Below are 18789 nucleotides of genomic sequence, written 5' to 3' on the forward strand. Positions count from 1 at the left end.
CTATAAGAGAAGTGAAACATCCAACGTAAGTAGGCTACACTTTGTTTTTGTGCAATTTGTTCAAATGACAATCATCTGCGCTAAAACGTTTTTCATCACTATAATTTCCTCGTTTCCGTTCATTTACCTTGATATGTAAATTCTGCTTGATCAAAGCAAATTTATTTATCTGGAATTGAAGGCATAGCCTAAGTGGTTGAACTTTTTTAAAGTAGGTAGCAATTGAGCTTTCGCTTTTAGTCGGTTGATTTTTTTTATTTGAAATCTATCTTTAGAAGCGCTATTATAATTATATTATTATAATAAATATGCCTGCCTTTACAAAACTAAATATTTTTATAATCAGTGTTACAAAACCGAGAGTGACAATTTCATTTCATTTATTTATGTATTCTCTTTTCAGGGTAATGCAACATGACATGCCACAACAGCAATTTAACAAATCCAACAAACACAACAAAAATACATTCCATGACAAGAAGAACAGGAGTAGGATGAAGAAAAAAAAATCTTATAAACTCCTACCCCATTCTTATAATAAAAAAATACAAATTAGATGGCCTCACCGACATGACAAAAAATTAAATAAAAAATTTCCTCTTTTTTTATTTTTATTTTTTTATTATTAATTCTGCTTACACAACACTAAAAAAACAAAAACAACAATGATGCAATAATGACAACTCTAACAACAAAAACAACAACGAGACCATCATTGTTGTTATAATTTTATCAATTTTCACATTACTTATATTTAAATTGTAGAATGTTTGAACAACATTTCAGATCATTTTCTAGAAAATTCCATCTTTTCACACCAGAAACTGAAACACACATTTGTTTGAGGGGTTTTCCAGCAAAAGGTTGTTTAAAGTCATTATTTCTTCTGCTTGTCTCACTATTTACAGTTAAAAGGGTTTGCAGTCCATGGTAACAGGCAGTGTTTTGCTTTAGGAACAACTAATAAAGTTTGTAAAGCAACCAAATCTTTCAATTTGAGTAGATCTGACTCCAGAAACAGTCCTGTAGTATGTTCTCTTGGAGCAACTCCATTAATTATTCTTATGGCCCTTTTTTGCAAAATAAATAAAGGCATTAAATTAATGGAATAAGAATTACCCCATATCTCCAAACAATATACAAATATGGCAAAATAAAGGAACAACATAGGATTCTCATTGCCTTATAATTTAACATAAACTTTACTTTACTCAAAACGGCAATGTTTTTACAAATTTTATTTCTTACATAAGCTATATGTGACTTCCATTTAAATTTTTCATCAATGAGTACTCCTAAAAACCTAAATTCTGACACTCTCTCAATAGTTATTCCATTTAAAGTCAAATGAACATTTGTTTTACTTAAATTTAATGACAGTTTATTTTTATTAAACCATTTCTGACATAGGACCAATTCTTGTTCAATAGTTTTCATTAATATTTGTATGTTCTTCCCGATACAAAAAAATTAGTATCGTTCGCAAAAAGAACAAAACGTAAAATCTTTGATTCATCACAGAGATCATTAATATATAAAGTAAATAATTTAGGCCCCAGCACAGAGCCTTGAGGGACTCCACACTGTATTATTTCCAACTTAGATTCATGGCCTGTAACTCTACATGTTGTTGTCTATTTTCTAAATAACTAATAATCCAGTTTAATGCTACACCTCTAATTCCACATTTCTGCAATTTAGATATCAATATACCATGATCAAGAGTGTCGAAGGCCTTTTTAAGGTCAATAAAAACACCAACTGTATGTTTTTCCTTCTCCAATTCTGTAGTGATGTCTTCTGTGATTTTCATCAAAGCCATAGCTATTGACCGGGTGCTTCGAAACCCAAACTGATTATCATTTATCAAAGAATGTTTATCAAGAAAATAATCAAATTTTTTAACAAAAAGCTTCTCCAGAATTTTTGAAAATTGAGAAAGCAAAGATATAGGCCTATAATTTGTGAGACTATGCCTATCACCAGATTTAAAAAGGGGAATAATTTTAGCCACCTTCATTTTATCTGGAAAGAAACCTGTATTAAAAGACCAATTGAATATATATTTTAATGGTCTACTAATGCAACTAATAGTTTCTTTAACAATGTACATATCTAAGCCATCACTATCACATGAATGTCTACTTTTTAATTTAGAGACAGTAGAAATAATTTCACCCTCACTAACTTCATCAACAAAAAGAGATTGCATGACTCTGCTTTCACCTGTCCCGCTTTTATTTTCATTATGTAGTGGTAGAGTTTTGGCAAAATTTGGACCAACATTGCAGAAAAATGAATTAAATTCATCAGAAATTTTTCCACCACTTATCTCGACGTTCTCTTCATTCATTAAGTATAATGGCTGACAATAATTCATTTCACTGCCCATAACCTCCCTTAAGACTTTCCACATTCTTTTGATATTACTTTTATTATCTATCAACATGTTTATATAATAATCTTTCTTTGCACGTCTCACTATAGTAGTCAGCTTATTTTTATAGGCTTTATATTTTTTTTCTTCATTTGCTGTCCGATATTTTACATAATCCCGATAAAGCTTATTCTTCTTTATACACGATTTCAATATACCCTTCGATAACCAAGGTTTTTTATTATTTCTTGTTTTATTATTCAATATTTTTATTTGACACATTTTCAAAGAAGTTTAACATACTTTAGTGTCAAGCTCAGAAACCACGCACATGTTAACAAGGGTCATTCGGTTTCATTGGATGAACAGACTTGTCAGCGCACTTGTGTTGTCATGAGTTCTAATCACAAATAACAATAGATGTAGATTCAGTTAAAGTAGGCTACCTAAAAGAAACAAGTTGCAAGTTGCAAACAAAATTTTTTCAACAAGTTGCAATTATAGATCTGCATATAGCCTAATTTTATAATGGATCAATAATTTTGTATATAAAAATACTTATCAGCTTATTTTACTCTGCTATGATATTTAGATCTCTTTTTTGAACAACCAGATGTGACATGTCCGTATCATTTTCCCTGGATATAAAGCAGCAATGCTTATAGGGTCATGAAGTTAATTATCTCATGAACTTGTAACATTTTCAAAAGATTTATAAAATAAAAAATAATTTCTTTGTTTCTTTCAGAACAATTCTGTATTTACTACTGCATCTTCTTAGAAGCATATAATCATGTGATGAACCAAGTGATCAAATCATTGTATCAAGCATTCCTGTGGCTCAAACAGTAGAGTGTTGTGCTTGCAACGCCAAAGTCATGGGTTTGATTCCCAGGGAAAGCAAGAGCTGATAAGACTTTAAAATGTGTACCTTGAAATGCAATGTTAGTCCCTCAAACATTGTACATTATGCTCAGTAGCATTAACTTGAATGTTGTGTATCTAATGTCTTGTATTGGACATTTAGAGAACACTTTGTCTTTAGTGATTAAAGTCCTGTGAAAAACACAGAGTGGAAAGTGCAACCACAATTTGTATTACTGAAATAAGCAGAACATATGATATGTGATGATGAATTATTACAAATATATAGGCCTACTGATATTCTCTATGTCTAATTTTCACCTACATCACCAACCTCTTAATCATTTGTCACCTCACATGAATAGCACGACCCTCTCTAAAACAATACGAAATGCTTTATTGTTTACTTTTTTGCTGACTTCTTCAACAAAAGAAATATATAAGAAATACACAGCTGATAGGCTGAAAAACAAAAGTCACGTCTGGCGGAGGCTGATCAGGCGATATATCCTCCTGAAGACACGCAAGTGAGCAGTGTAATTCCAGCCGAACTGTGTACATACAGAAATCGCGAGAAGCAATGTCAACTGGGGAATAGCAGCGCTTGCCGGCGTTATGCTCCAGGTAAGGTGGTGGGACCTTACCATAGCGCATTGGCTGCGCGCTTCTGTCTGTCTAGCCAGACTTGGTGAAATTGGATGCTTCTCCAGAGGTCAGGTATGGATGCCCTTCCCATAGGTGGATCTCGAACACTAGATGATGAAAGAGAACGTCGGTGGTGTAATCCTCATCAAAATATATCCGTTGATCCTTAATCCGAATGTCCTTTAAAGACCATGCAGCATATAGCACTCGTTGTTTCTCCTTAAAACTGCGGAAACAAACGATGATTGATCTGGTGAAGTCCGCGGCACGTCCCATGGAGACACCTGTTGCCGCGGCGCGATGCGCCCTTTCAATGTAAATCTCTTCCCGGATATTAAGCTGCTCACGAATAAGCTTATCTATACATTCAATCATGTTACTTCCTTCTGCTTTCTTCGGTATACAGAGTAAATTCTTAAATTATTTCTCCGTGAACGGCCTTCCGAACCCTCACACTTTTCCTCAAGGTATTTTTGTTTGCGCATTAGATGAAACAGCACCTTAGTCAAATCCATATTTCGGTCCTCATTGTCCGCAATCCTCTGTTCGGCGTCATTCACCCTTGTTTTTAATTCTTCAAAGTTCAGTTTTATATCGCTCACCTCCTTCCTCAGCACACCAAAGTTTTCAGCCGTTTCAATTCGAAATAATTTGAGTTTCTACAATATTTCTGAAGTAGCCTATTATCGGCGCTACCAGCATCCATTCCCTCCAGGCAGGTTTGGTTTGCTTGCACGATATATCCGACAACTCGCCTTGTCTTAAATTTGGTTTTGGCCTTTTAAGGCACTCTTTTTTTCCCTTTAAATAATAACTTGATGGTTCAAGTCATAATACATTTTATCTAAGTCCACAAATCAGTCTTTAAAGTTTAAACTTTTGTTTGTCAGACGTTACACTCTGCATCGGCTGTTCAGCCATCATCCAAGATTAAAAACGAAAACCGCCGACAGCCATAGCAAAGAAATTCTGGACACAAAGTAGCGAGAAAAAGAGCGGCACTGGTTTTACTTAGACTATACAGTTTACAAAAAAAAAAAAAAAAAAAAGCAATAGATATCAGCCGCAGATTCAACTCATGTGTACGTTGAGGGAAAAATGTTATGGGTCTGTCAAGTTTCAAAATAACAAAAGAGCACCATAAAACTATCATTACTCTGTTGCCTATTTAGCCTTCTTAATCTTAAGTAATACAATAGCATTCTGACTAACGGATTAGTTTTTCATTGCACATTTTATGTAGGCTACTTGTTTGTCTTTTATTGATCAATATTTGGGGATAATAATATTTCAATATTATTATTAGATTATCATTAGTTTATTACGTGTTCACACTACAGGTGCATAGTTTTTCTTTACATCGACAACTACTGGCCTGGCATGAACAATATAGCATTTTTAGTTGTTTTCACGGATCCGTGTGAACAGGGATGTTTTTGACAAGGTTGTTGTCTTTACACGAAAAACGCAAAGGAATTTTTTTCTGTTTTTAAGAAATCATTGTCGTGCAAACCTGCTCTTTGTGTGTTGGAATATTGTGAGGGCGAATAGGCCTAAATGATGACAGCATTTTTGATTGAACTATCCCACAAAAATTGCTTTTTATAAAAATACGTTGTTTTGACTTATTTCTCTCATTGGGATTTTTTTCTCCAGTTTTTTTCTATCAGACAGATTCAGTGTGGAAGAGGATCAGAGGATGAATTCAGAGAAGATAAGAGTGAGTTGTCTTTGCTCTGAGCCATGGACTGGAAGACTTTTCAAGCCCTTCTTAGTGGGGTGAATAGATACTCCACTGCGTTCGGCCGGATCTGGCTCTCTGTGGTTTTGTGTTCAGAGTGATGGTTTACGTTGTAGCGGCAGAGGAAGTTTGGGCGATGAACAGAAGGACTTTGACTGCAACACCGAGCAGCCAGGCTGCTCGAATGTCTGCTACGACTACTTCTTCCCCATTTCCCACGTATGACTGTGGGCTTTGCAGCTCATCTTCGTCACTTGTCCGTCGTTGTTGGTCGTCATGCATGTGAAGTACCATGACGATCGCGAACGCAAGTACCGTATGAAGCATGGTAATAAATTCAAGCTCTACGACAACACGGGGAAGAAGCATGGTGGACTGTGGTGGACGTACCTAATCAGCCTTTTTGTCAAGACCGCCCTCGAGATCACCTTCTTGTAAATCCTCCATCACATCTACGATAGTTTCTACCTGCCACGGCTGGTGAAGTGTGAAGCCCAGCCGTGTCCCAACATTGTGGACTGTTACATTTGCCGACCCACAGAGAAAAGAGTCTTCACCTATTTCATGGTTGGAGCTTCGGCACTCTGCATAGTGCTCAGTGTCTGTGAGATCATCTATCTGATCTTAAAACGAGTAATTCGCTGTGCCAACAAGTTTAAGAGACCCCACAGAAGTAGCACACCGCTTGATGGACGATACCGAGACGAGGACAGCAACTGCACCCTTCTTATGCATGAGTTGGACAGCAAACCCCAGTATAAGATGGAGTCTAAACCAGACTTTAAGTCTGAGTATAAACCTGGGTCTAAACCGAGGTTTAAATCTGAAGTCAAGCCAAAATTTAAGCCAGCCAACAGGTTGAGCGTGGACATGAGAGCTTCTGCTCCAAATCTCTCAGTACCTATGTACAAGATACAGTCTGCTATCCTCTAAAGAACATGTTTCCCGCTCCGTCAAGTATTTACAAATTCATTTAGAGGTATAAAACAGGCTTTGAAGGTCTGGACAGTCCCAAAGTCTTTCATTGTCCATCAAGACCTCTTGAACTGCCAGTCTTGGGTGTTTGTCATTTTTCAGAAGGTTCATGAAATTCTGTATGCCAAATTCATTTCCCTTGAAAATAGCAGGGATTAAGTGTTTCGCCTAATGGTGAAGTGGGGATTAACCAGTATTGTGATTTCACTGCTACCTGGGTTCAAACCTGGAATGACAGCCTAGATCCTTTAGGCTTCAATACCTGCTCAAATTACTGCATTATCACCATGATTCTAAGAAATAGTGCTGATGAAAGCATTCCTTTTCTTCTGATTCATTTCTTAGAAATAAAAAAGGTGAAAATTCAAAGAGCAAAAGAGTCATCAAATAACCAGGAAGGCATTCATAGAGAACACACCTTACAAAACCCACCCCCGCCTTCACACGCACAAAGAACAATAGGAGGAAGAGTGGTTTCAATGTATGTGAGACAAGGGCGTAGGTTTGGTTTTGAGATTGGTGGGGAGTTTCTTAGAAGCTGAGGAATCAGGAAATTAATAGGATAATATTGAGGTTTTTAGTCTATATTGACCTTAACAATACGTTAATGAATTCTGTAATGTTATGGTAACTATTAAAGACATGAAGGGAGTTTAACAGAGACTACTTTACTCTGTTCATAGTGCAGAGCAATAGTGCAAATTAAAGGGATAGTTAAGGGGATAGTTCACCCAAAAATGAAAATTCTGTCTCTCCCACAAGTTGTTTCAAACCCTTATGAATTTCCTCCTTCTACTGAACACAAAGGAAGGTATTTTGAAGAATGTTGGTAACCAGACAGTTGATGGACCCCATTGACTTCCATAGTAAGAAAAAAATACTATGGAAGTCAATGGGGTCCATCAGCTGTCTAATTACCAACATTCTTCAAAATAACTTCTATTGTGGTCAGCAGAAGAAAGAAAATGTTGAAACAACTTAATGATGACAGAATTTTAATTTTTTAAGGAAACTGTCCCGTTAACAGAAATGAACTTTTTGCATATTTGTTACTGTCCAGTTTGTCCTGTTGAACATGACACACAGCAACTTGTGCCATTGTTCTGAGCCATGTTTACATTGTCCTAAGAGCAATGAAACTTATTTCAGCCTCAACTGATGAGACTGGGATGACAAGGGTTTCAACTTGATCAAACAGACCTCTCATTTCAACAGACCAAGCAATTTTGTGCTTTCATGTTTATTTACTTTCCATAATGATTTTTATACTGTACAAACATATTCTATCCCTCTACACCCTATCACAGATAACTTTCAAAGAAGAGCAAAGAAGCTCTGGACGCCTTGTCAAGGACACTTGTCAAAAAGTAAGGGGAAGCTTGTTGAAGCTTTGGTCGCTCTGACGTAGCAGGGAGAAGAGAAGTGTCACAACATGAAATGTCACATGAGATTGGTGTTTTTGAATTCCACTTCACTCCTTTTCTATTTAACTATGTAAACACGCGCTAGATGTGTGCTCGAGCTTTGTGTCTTTTGCCGCGTCTCGCGCATGTCACAGAGTTTTAAAAAACGCGTCATTCAAGTTAAAATAAGATTCAACTTTAAGAACAAAAATGTAAACTGTCCCAGCTATTTTATCCCATGCCTCGTTCTTTTGTAACTGGTCCCTATAAGCAAACAACGTCACATCATAAATGATAGGAAACCCAGCAACGGCGATTATTAGCTTCTCCTCCATTTTATCTGAACTAATGTTTTGGTAGGAATGAAAGTTTACATCGTGTGTTTCTCCGGAATCAGCCACCGCGGAGGATGTCTATATTCCGATTGGTTGCTGGCTTTTGCCGCTGCTTGGAGAGGCATCCAGCTGCAGCCCCGCAGTTTCATATTTTGTTGGAAACCATGATACATTTTATGCAGAATTATTTGATGAACAAAGTTGAAAGAACAGCATTTATATGAAGTAGATTTTTTTTACAGTGTAAAACCCTTGACTGTCACTTTTGATCAATTTAATGTATCGATCCTTGTTGAATAAAAATATTAATTTCATTAAAAAGATCTTACTGACGTCAACATTTTAAACCATTATGTACAGTTTTGGTTTGTTTATTGCGAAATAACTCCCGATTGTTTCTCTGTCATCTAAGCAAGGCTTCGTTTCCCAAACGCACTGGGCCTGTGAGCTCAGCGAAGCACCAGCATCGAACGCTCTCTGTGATTGATTGGTTTCGTCTTGTATACAGATGACTAGGAGAAAAGGTTCTATCCTACACAATTACCCGCTAACATTCGCTTATTTTTCCACTTAGAAGCTTATTTTACGCACTGAATTGTATGCTAAATTAATAAAAAATTACTGGTAAAAAAAACACACATTTGGATCGATATTTTTGTGTGAGGATCGATCCTTTTCGATACCACGTCAGTATCGAAGTATCGATACTTCAGGATCGATCCGCCCATCACTAATTTGCAGATTTATTTATGGTAGCTTGATATTATAATATTGACGATATATGGTTATTATCTACCACTCAAACATTGCATTGAAGTATCATATAGATTCAGTAAAAGGGTAACCAATAGACTAGGCTACTATAATGACACTGGCTTGCAAACGCGATCATTTGTCGTTAGAAAAAAAATAAAACCCATGAAATTATATTCATATGACATGCTGAAATATATGCCACTGTACCTGGGATGAAGACATTTCACACGCGACGCAAGCAGTACACCTGCATGTGACCTCCTCCTACAGTGTTCAGCGCTATCATGGTTGTCAACAAATGCACGATGACAGAGTTTACGACAGTAGTAGAGGACAATACTGTTTCCCAACTGTAGGGGGACCCCGAGAGCAAAAGTTACCTGGTGTTACTTTAAAGGGTCACTCCACCGATTTTGACATGAATGTGTATTGAAAGTGGGTAATATGTGTAGTAGAATAGTAGTAGAAATTTTTAATTTTGTTCCTTCCTGCCCAATAAAATGCCGAAAATGACTTTTTAGTGCTTGTGGATTATAGACAACAATCCCCATAGTGCATTGCAATGCTCAGCTCCACAGGCCACTCCCACTACTCCGCCCATCGACGTAGACTACAGTTGAGCTCCACTGCGCTTGCGCTACTGCCTGGAAACTACTTTACACAATTGGTACTGACAAGTTATTTTTCGACCCAATTATTGATTTACTCCTTGTTTTTTGTGTTGAAATGGTGTGCACTTGCATAGTTCCGACATGTTCATCCAGTACAAGGAAAATACACGGAGTAAGTTTTCACAGATTACCCAAAGATTTGGACTTGTGCAAAAAGTTGCTAAGGGCTATCAATAACCCGAAATTCGGAGAGGACACAGCCATTGAAGCACTAAAAAATCGTATGGTGTGCAGTCTACATTTCAAGCCAGAGGATTTCGAAGCGAACCCCTTAGGTTTGAAAAGACCCGCGCTTTTTAAAAACGCAATTCCGTCTAGATTTACCTTGCCAGATGTTGACGACGCACAGCCAGGAACCTCTGGAACTATTGCTAAACGCATTTGCCTGGAGGTAAGGTTCTTTCTGACTAAACTCTATTAACGTTATTGGCAACTGAGGACACACACTGACATAGTCGTCTGCTGTAAAGCAACACCTCTCCTATGATTTGTCTGTTTACAAAAAAAAAGCTTGTATGTTTTGATTGCTTGTTGTTCTAATGTGTCTGCCTGCCTCGATAACTCCACTCGTCAGCAATGAGAGAGTAAAGTTAGTACTATGTAACGTAACAATGTTACTATAGACACTTAGCGCAAAGTTATATAACTTTGCTATTAGCAATCTAAATCCACCATGTTCTAATGTGTTTGTTTGACGTTATTCAAACAATTTTAAACGTTATGGAACTTCTGACATTTCAAACTAAAGCGACGTCGCCGTCTGCTGCAGCGTTGTTGTCCTCATCATCAGAAGAGGAAGAATCTCAGTTAGTGAAAGAACCTATGTTATCAACACCAGTCAAGATTCCTCCCTCTGTTCAAGCAGTGTTTGTAAGTATTCTACAATATATTATATCTATCATCATTAATCATGACAGCAGTGTAGGCTAAACGCAGTTCACCCACCTCTGAAATTTTATTAATACTTTATCCACCTCTTGATTTTATAGAGTTTATCTACCACTCGATACGTTCAATGCATTTTCTAATAGTGTATGCAGTCTTGAAACTATCTAGTAAGCATAGCACTAATAAACAGTAATATTCACCATTCTCATATATTTTCTCAATGTCTATTATGTATTTAAAAATAATAAGAAACAGTAACACATTTCCTTATTTCCATTCATCCTACCCACCTCTTATTCCAGTAAGGGTGACATAGAGGTAAGTAATCAAAAGCTGACAAACATTTTCTATCTGATTTTTTTTTATTAATAGTATTATTGAGCATCTTTTCTTTCCCAAAGGCACTTCAAAACAGGTGGAAGATAATTCCACACCATGTGGTCAATGAACACCGATGGACTGACACGGATGGAAAGCGGCATAACTGTGACCATGCTCCTCTAACAGTCGAGGAGGAGAAGAAGAGGATGTGGCTGAAGAAGGACTCGGTGGCATATGAGGACCTGGTGTCATTAGTACTGGATAAAAAGCTTTTGAAAGATCTTCAGAAGATGGCCCTCTTCAAACATATTGGTAAGAACTGACACCCTTTTTATCCACAAGTTTTCAATATATCCTATTGAACATCTTTTAATTAGTACTATATATTCTCTTTTTCACACAGGGGCACTGGAGATCTTTCACAGTGCTCTCCTAAAGTACCTTCCTAAACGACAAGGCTTCTCCTACGAGGGAATGAGGGAGAGGGCTTACTCTTACCGGCTCCCGCTTCCTCTCGTTGTATTGACGGAAATGTCAGAGGGAGAGGAAGCGGGAGCCGGTAAGAGGACTTTTCACGAGTGAAGATATTATTGCGCCAAGTCGAAGTGCTCAAAAGCACTTGTTATGGTATTCCGCCATACAATATAGTCATCAATTTTAAACGCTTAGAAAAGCGCAACGGTTTATTTTGTGTCACCAGCCCAGGTCAAGTTACACTACTCGAGTAACTGTGTTTACATAGGGAAAACGTGGAAGTGTTTGGTCGCTTCTCTGCTTGGCCCATATTTAATGCATGGGCTAAGCTAAGTGCTAACATAGTTTTGCGGCAATACAGAGCGATATAGTGCACGCACTGAGACGAGAGAGGTATGTATCAACTCGTCTTAGTTAAGGGAATAACATAGTTTAATAAGAAAAACTGGTGGAGTATCCCTTTAATAGGGAGTGGCCAGGCTTTCCTAAGACGACTTTGGTGATAGGCTATATTAAATATACCACAGTGTCTAAAGATGTACAGCAATGGAAAGTTTTTCTTCTACTATTTGTTGTAAAAGACTGTGGACTAACCTCTTCTGATCTACACTTGGCAAACATTTTTAAGAATCTGACTTTGTTCAGACTTGCTGTTATGATTGTGTTACATATTTTAGCTCACATGTTTCATGCTGAATACCCTGCCTTTGTATAAAAAAAAATTAAATCAATGCACTGACATTTAATGAAATATCTTCAGGTTTTGTAAATTGAGGATGTTTTGAATGTTTACTATTTTGATACTCTGTAAATAAAGTATAAAAGAAACATTTTGTCAGATTTTTAAAAGATTAACAGTGTGAAATTGCAATAGCTCAAATCATGAAACAGACATTTGAATCAAAGAGGAAACAATGAAGGAAATGGATAAAGGACTTCAATTCACTCACAATATGAACATTGTTATTCATTATCCTTTGTCAGAAGTTGCACATTAAAATGGGAAATTATTTTAATAGTAATACATTGATGATCTATTTAAAATAGCATTCAAATGTTTAGAATGAACAAACCACAATAATACATGAATTATAGCCTATGGATAGTGAAAACAACTTTACAAAAGATTTCAAATAAATTCTGTTCTTTTGAAAGTTTTACTCGATGAATCCTGAAAAATGGATCAGGGTTTCCTTTAAAATATTATTTTCAACACTATTCAGCATATCAGAATGATTACTGAAAGATCATGTGACACTGAAGACTAGAGTAATGATGCCGAAAATTCAGCTTTACATCACAGGAATAAACGACTTTAAAAAAAAAATCAAATATAAAAGCGATTTTAAATTGTAATAAAATTTCACAAAATTACTGGTTTCTGTATTTGTTTTGAATGCTTTTAAAAAAAAGTTTACTTGCTTTTAAAGTCAGAATCTTAATGGATCAAAATCTCTGGAACATATGCCTAACAATGTATAGGTAGGCTACCTGGCTTAAAGGTATTGTAGGTAGTAATTTTATAAAAAAAAAACTTTTTTTCAAATTTGTTTAAACTTTCTGTATATATCAATGAATAATTAAAATGTAAGTACTCTGAAAAATAAAGTATAAAAAGCGAGTGTCTCTAGCCTGCTATATATTTATATTGTCATCTATCATTTACTGTCATAAGAAATTGCCACCTTACACATCTAAAGGTTCTAAACACAACATCTTGTCCTGATTCAAGAGTTTTTGATGTGATACATTTAAGAATAGTATCCATCTCTATTAATTAACTCTTCTACTTACCGTTGGAAAATCGCAATGGACCTTGGGATCGCCCCATACAGTGACGTCAGCGTTATTAATTTAGAGGATTTAAAAAATTAAAACATTTAAATAAAAAACATTATATATTATATATATATATTATATAAACATGATATATATTTATTAACGTAAACAAAACTCCGATAAAAATACGTTATCCAGCATGCTCTAGTTAAAGCAGTGTACATCATGTATGCCAGTAACGTTACCTTTGACAAGAAAACGCGCTTACTTGCACACGCCGTGGAGCGTTGTTAAACTCACCGTTGAGTGCCGTTCTACATGCAGTTTAGCGTTGTTTTGGTTAAACTCACCTCTGAATGCCGCTTAACCTGCAGTTGAGCGTTGTTAAACTCACCGCTGAATGGGGTTGTACACCATATTGAGCGTTGTTAAACTCACCGATGAATGCGGTTGCCTGTGAACGCGCTAAACCTTTGCGGAGAGGGCACTTTGATATCAGATTGTGAGGGTTTTTAAACACAAAAAAACAGTTGGAGGGCGAGATAAAGATGATCTGGGGACCACCATTATACTAGCCCAGGCATAGATCATTTATTGTAGCCTATTCCTTTTTATTTATTCCAGTCTCTCGACCCATTCGCAGCAGACCATTACGGTGAGCTTACCCAAGACGTCAAATTTCAACGCTACAGGCTCCGGTTCAGAGATCTATAGAAGTCTATCGGACTACCCTGCACGTTGAAAAATGACGCCAAAGGTATACCCAGTGCGTCAATAAGTGACGCCAAGGGGTCCTGGCCAAGCGTCCATATGTGACGAGTTGGGGTGTGAGAATGTGTTGATATAAGGCAAAGCTATAAATAGCTTCATTGATACACGTTTGCCGTTAATATCAGCTACTGTGATGAAGGTGAATTTGTAAGATTCATAACATAAGATTGTTTACAGATAAACTGAGTAAAATACACTCAAACACCTTCTCACAACTGCATTGTAGACACAAGATAATATAACACACACACACACACAACATATATTGTATAACACATACAGATACAACATAAAGACATAGGTAAACATATGTAGAGCATATAACAACAAACCAAACGTGAAAAAACGGAGCAGGTAGAGTTCACGGTGAACATAGGAACAAAGTTTAGGCAGAGGGTAAAGCTAGGTATAAAAATAGATCCCCTAAACTTTTTAACCTAAAGTTAGATTTGGCGAAATTAAACAAAACAGCTTTCAACTGCAGATAGGCCTGTAAAGGACTACTTTGGAGTTTAATGTATGTTGTTAATTAAATGAAGTATTGGTTGGGTTAGTGGTAAAAATATTTGTGTAATTGTTTGTACCTTATTCAAGTATATTTATCTTTGTATGTATTTTAATGTTATTCGTATGTGATTGACCAGAAATGTGGTGCACCTGTAACGATGAAATTTGTCCCTTTGGTGGCACCGTAGTTTGCACAAGGGAAGATGAATATTTAAAGGTGGATGGCGGTGTGAATCATAGACATCATATAGGTCTCAATATGATATCTATGGTGTGAATGGCAGACAGCTGTGTTTGAGTGAGTCTATATGTATTTTATCTGGAGATCCCGTGTTTTATGCATGAATTTAAAGAACTTGACGCCCGTTTCATGACGGAAGAAAGGATATTGTTTGCATTCCTTGGTGAGCACAGCGAGGTATGATATGCTCTCATTCATGGATATTTGTACACATGTATGGTTTATTTGCTGATAATTAATGTTTGTCATCTTGAATGTTTTACTTGTGTAATGACGTTTGTAGCCGTGAAACAAGTGTGTGTGAAATGTTTGTTGTATGTTTTCAATACAGTTTTCACGGTGCTAAGGTGATGGAGTGTAAGTTGAGCATCATGCTGGTTTGACGAACTAAATAAAGGACACCTTATGCATCAGTCGAGACTCTCTCTGTTTCTTTGGACCCAAGGGCTGCTACAGTGAAAAATCGACGCTACATCTGAGTCATCTGCTACGCTGCATGTCGTCTTATAACCACAGCTCCCTGAATCACTTTAATTTAGAAATGCATCAAGTAGTGATACAAACATGTCAAGAGAAAAGGAAAAGTCCACTGGTGAGAAAGATCTGAACTATGATGAACCTTCAACAGAAGAAACAGTCTCTCGTGAACGAAAGCTTACAGAAAAGGGCAAACAAATGCGTGAAGAGGAAGCTAAAAGGCACGTAAAGGCATTTTTGAGAGCTTATGAATCGTGGAAGCAGATAGCACGACAAGCTAGAACTAGGCTCAAGAAATTCTGTTTGAAGGAGGATCTTGATAAAATAAACGAACACATTCAGAGTGGATACGACCGTGTAAATCAAAATTATGAGGCACTTCAACGCAACTCTCTTAGTACACCAGAGGTTGTGCAAAAATTGGATGCTTGTAACACGCTGACAACAGAAATATGTGATCTTGTGAGTAGAAGGCTTGATGTGGGTCTAGTTCAAGAGACCTATAAAGAGGAAGCTGAGAAAGAAGGAGTGCGAATGATTTTAAGTCGTGAGGAATATAAATCTGTCTTTGGTGAGACAAGCACTGAAAGTGTTATTTTAGAAGAATCCATAAATTTAGATAACCTGTCAATCACTAGCTCAAAGGCTTCTTGCAAGCGAGTAGATGCAGAAGCAGATCTCGCAGCCAAATTAGAACAGGCAAAGTCGATTGAAGAGATACAAGCTCAACAGACCAAACTTATTAAGCTGGAAAGTGAATGGAAACTCCATGAGTCACAAATATTGATAGAAATGAAGCAGAAACAAGCAGAAGTGGAGTTGAAGTTAGAAGAGGAGAAAACAAAGTTAAAAATGTTGCAAGGAAGCATGGATGTGAAAGTGGCTGCAGCTCGAGTTAGAACATACAATAAACTGGAAGGTGATGTGGAGAACATGGGGGGGAGAATCTAATACAGCCTATGTTGTTAGAACCACTCCGGCTACATATTCGAACAGACAACTAGATACAGGAGTCACCATGTTCCAATCGCAACCAGCATCTCAGAGTTTAACAGCCATCTTAGCTGAAGCAATTGCGAGCTCTTTTAGTTTAAATCGTCTGCCTGTTCCTGAACCAACGATGTTTGCTGGTGATCCTATGAAATTTGTTGACTTTCGGATGTCATTCACAACTCTAATTGATAGGAAACCCATCTCTGCTAGTGAAAAAATGCTTTACTTGAAAGGCTACTTCTCAGGAGAGGCACGGAATGCCGTGGAAGGATTCTTTTACCGGAGCTCTGAGGATGCGTATGTGCCTGGGCCTGGGCAGTTTTAAAGGACATGTATGCAAATCCATTCATTGTGCAGAAAGCGTTTCGAGAAGCTGATGAAATGGCCTAAGATTAGTCCTAACGACTCTTTGACGCTTAGAGATTTTGCAGACTTTTTAAAGAGCTGTGTAGAAGCTATGCCCCATGTCAAAGGATTGGCCATTTTAAATGATTGTGAGGAAAATCATAAGCTCTTGAGAAAATTACCTGACTGGATTGTCCGCAAATGGAGCCGAATCGTAGTGGAGCAGCTCGATGCATCTGGAGAATATCCAATCTTCGAACAATTTACTAAGTTTGTACTGAAGGAAGCTCGCATAGCCTGTAATCCCATCACTTCTTCCTTTTTGAGCTCCAGCTCAGTAGATGAAAATTTCCCTAAGAGGGCAAAGGCCCTCAGTACAAGTGCCCAAACAAAATATCATGCTTTTAAGTCAGAAAGTTTGTCTCCCTTCAAGCCAAAGCTGCCATGTCCTGTCTGTAAGGATGAGCTGCACGGCATTGCTAAGTGCCCAGTCTTTTCTGCCAAGTCTATGGGAGATAAAAGGGTGTTCATACATCAAAATTATCTATGCTTTGGATGTTTGCGTAAGGGACATATAACTAAAGATTCTAAAACGCGGCATGTCTGTGGAGTGTGTAGTCGGCGCCATCCAACCTGTTTGCATGAAGAGAGAGAGAATAGATCTGGCGAAACAAAGAGAAGTTCCATTTCTGATTCCACAGATGGACAAGCAAATCAGCAAGTCCGCAAAGTTTTGTCTCATGCAGTAATTCAGAATTCTTCTGCTACCTCAAGTATTGTTCCGGTTTTCTTGTCATCTATGAAAGAACCCCAGAAGGAAATCCTTACCTATGCTCTTCTTGACACTCAGAGTGATTCATCTTTTGTCTTGGAAGATCTTGTCAGAGAGCTGGATGTAGTTTCTCAACCATTACAGTTGAAGCTCAGTACAATGACTGCTGTAGACAGTTATATCCAGTCAAAGTGTGTGTGGTTTGCTAGTTCGAAGCTTTCATTCTGAAAATCACATACCGTTACGGCAAGCATACACACGTGACTTTATTCCTGTTGATATGTCTTGCATACCAACCAGAACCACAACGCTGTGGCCTCACCTCAAACATCTTGCAAATAACTTACCATCTCTTCAAGACTGCGCAGTGGGACTGTTGATTGGCTGTGATTGTCCTTCAGCGTTAGCTCCCCTTGAGGTCATTACTGGCGGTGAGAATGAACCATTCGCACAGAAAACTGAGCTGGGATGGAGTATTATAGGATCAGCTAATCCCCACTTGAATAGGCAGGGAAGTCAAAGATTCGTACATAGGGTCGCAGTGAGAGAGATGCCAGTTCCATCAGCCGCAGTCATCTTGAAGGTTCTGGAGTCTGACTTCAATGAGAGGAATTCTGAGGGTAAATGTGTCTCTCAAGATGATGTGTGCTTCATACAGATTCTTAGTGAAAACATTCAGCAGAAAGAGGATGGTCATTTGGAGATGCCTCTCCCATTTAAAGGCCAAAGTCCCCCATCATTACCTAACAATAAGAAGCTGGCTATAATTCGTTTGCAGCACTTAAAGAGGAAGTTCAAGGCCAACCATTTGTTTTATGATCATTACAAGGCATTTATGGAGGATGTGATAAATAAAGGTGACGCAGAGTCAGCCCCAGAGGTATCTGTCGGAGATGTCGTTTGGTACATACCCCACCATGGTGTATATCACCCGAAGAAGCCTGGCAAATTGAGACTCGTCTTTGATTGTTCAGCTAAATTTTGTAGCATTTCGTTGAATGATACTTTACTGACAGGCCCTGATATGATTAATTCCTTGTTAGGAGTTCTCTGTCATTTCAGAAAGGAGAAGGTACCCATCATCTGCGACATCGAAAGGATGTTTCATCAGTTCTTTGTTACACCTGATAATCGCAGTTACCTGAGGTTTCTATGGTGGGAGCATGGAGACCTTGATCGTGAGCCTAAGGAATACCAGATGGCAGTTCATCTGTTCGGCGCTGCTTCCTCTCCAGGGTGCGCTAACTTTGGCCTGAAATATCTCGCTCAGCAATACAAAGGACATTATCCCTCTGCAGCAGCATTTGTTGAAAATAGTTTCTACGTTGATGATGGGCTAGTGAGTGTTCACACAGTTAAGGAGGCCTGTGAACTGATAGTTGAAGCACAAGAGTTGTGTAAAAGAGGAGGCCTACGTCTTCACAAATTCAACTCGAATGAAAGTGAGGTTCTTC

The 18789-nt window shown here is 37.7% G+C and overlaps 1 pseudogene across 1 annotated transcript; it reads left to right on the forward strand.

The window, feature by feature from the left end:
• Positions 1-6971, forward strand: LOC143747070 (gap junction beta-3 protein-like; annotated as a pseudogene). The gene is made up of 2 exons (XR_013206658.1): positions 1-25; positions 5543-6971. The product of XR_013206658.1 is annotated as a gap junction beta-3 protein-like (transcript).
• The last annotated feature ends 11818 nt before the right edge of the window (positions 6972-18789 follow it).

The sequence above is a fragment of the Siphateles boraxobius genome, unplaced genomic scaffold (assembly GCF_051911475.1).
Source record: "Siphateles boraxobius isolate OS27281-9 unplaced genomic scaffold, OSU_SipBor_1 22, whole genome shotgun sequence".
Lineage (NCBI taxonomy): Eukaryota > Metazoa > Chordata > Actinopteri > Cypriniformes > Leuciscidae > Siphateles > Siphateles boraxobius.